Genomic DNA, 1895 nt, shown 5'->3' with positions numbered 1-1895 from the left:
TTCTTCTGAGGCAATGTCTGCCTTATCAATGTACTTAGTTCATTGGTGAACAAGGGGGGTTCATCCTCCCAAGTCTCATTACCAAATAAACTGGCATTCAACTTCATGATGGCTCCTAGATATTTAGCAACCTGCTCTTCAATGATGTCTTCATCCTCTTCAGAGGAAGAATAGTCATCAGAGCTCATGAATGGTAAAAAGAGGTTCAATGGAATCTCTATGGTCTCTAGATGAGCCTCAGATTCCTTTGGTTCCTCAAAAGGAAACTCTTTATTGGTCAGTGAATGTCCCAGGAGGTCTTCCTCACTAGGATTCACGTCCTCCTCCTCCTCTCTGGGTTCGGCCACACCAAGTAAGGTTATGGCCTTGCACTCTCTTTTTGCATTCTCTTCTGTATTGCTTGGGAGAGTACTAGGAGGAGTTTCAGTGACTCTTTTACTCAGCTGGCCCACTTGTGCCTCCAAATTTCTAATGGAGGACCTTGTTTCATTCATGAAACTTAGACTGGCCTTAGATAGATCAAAGACTATATTTGCTAAGCTAGATGGATTCTGCTCAGAATTCTCTGTCTGTTGCTGAGAGGATAATGGAAAAGGCTTGCTATTGCTAAACCTATTTCTTCCACCATTATTAAAGCCTTGTTGAGGCTTTTGTTGATCCTTCCATGAGAAATTTGGATGATTTCTCCATGAGGGATTATAGGTGTTTCCATAGGGTTCTCCCATGTAATTCACCTCTGCTATTGCAGGGTTCTTAGGATCATAAGCTTCTTCTTCAGAAGATGCTTCTTTAGTACTGTTGGATGCAGCTTGCAATCCATTCAGACTCTGAGAAATCATATTGACTTGCTGAGTCAATATTTTATTCTGAGCCAATATGGCATTCAGAGTATCAATTTCAAGAACTTCCTTCCTCTGAGGCGTCCCATTACTCACAGGATTTCTTTCAAAAGTGTACATGAACTGGTTATTTGCAACCATGTCAATGAGTTCCTGAGCTTCTAGAGGCGTTTTCTTTAGGTGAATGGATCCACCTGTAGATGGTCCAATGATATCTTAGATAATTCAGACAGACCATCATAGAATATATCCAGGATGGTCCATTCTGAAAGCATGTCAGAAGGACACTTTTTGGTCAGTTGCTTGTATCTCTCCCAAGCTTCATAGAGGGATTCACCTTCTTTCTGTTTGAAAGTTTGAACATCCACTCTAAGCTTGCTAAGCTTTTGAGGAGGAAAGAACTTGGCTAAGAAAGCCGTGACCAGCTTATCCCAAGAGTTCTGGCTATCTTTAGGTTGAGAGTCCAACCATATTCTAGCTTTGTCTCTTACAGCAAATAGGAAAAGCATATGCCTGTAGACCTCGGGATCAACCCCATTGGTCTTAACAGTATCACAGATCTGCAAGAATTCAGTTAAGAACTGAAAAGGATCTTCTGATGGAAGTCCATGAAACTTGCAATTCTGTTGCATCAGAGAAACTAATTGAGGCTTTAGCTCAAAATTATTTGCTCCAATGGTAGGGATTGAGATGCTTCTTCCATCTAAGTTGGAATTTGGTGCAGTGAAGTCACCAAGCATCTTCCTTGCATTGTTGTTGGATTCGGCCATGTCTCCTTCTTTTTCAAAAATTTCTGTCAGATTTTCTCCAGAGAGTTGTGCTTTAGCTTCCCTTAGCTTCCTCTTCAGAGTCCTTTCAGGTTCAGGATCAGCTTCAACAAGAATGTTCTTATCCTTGTTCCTGCTCATATGAAAAAAAAGAGAACAGAAAAGAAAATATGGAATCCTCTATGTCACAGTATAGAGATTCCTTATATGAGTATAAGAAGAGAAGAATAGAAGAAGGAAAAGATAAGAATTCGAACACAGAGGAGAAGAGTGGGTTCGAATTTTTGAG

At 40.6% G+C, this 1895-nt stretch overlaps 1 non-coding gene across 1 annotated transcript; it reads left to right on the top strand.

The window, feature by feature from the left end:
- Nucleotides 1-1108: 1108 nt before the first annotated feature.
- On the top strand, nucleotides 1109-1216 carry LOC148545437 (small nucleolar RNA R71). Its single transcript, XR_015902122.1, has one exon. It is a non-coding gene; the product is annotated as a small nucleolar RNA R71 (small nucleolar RNA).
- The last annotated feature ends 679 nt before the right edge of the window (nucleotides 1217-1895 follow it).

Source organism: Arachis ipaensis, chromosome B9 (assembly GCF_059453495.1).
Source record: "Arachis ipaensis isolate K30076 ecotype BB chromosome B9, ASM5945349v1, whole genome shotgun sequence".
In the NCBI taxonomy this organism is placed as follows: Eukaryota; Viridiplantae; Streptophyta; class Magnoliopsida; order Fabales; family Fabaceae; genus Arachis; species Arachis ipaensis.
Note: the sequence above shows the minus strand (reverse complement) of the source record. Positions and strands in the feature narration are given on the sequence as shown.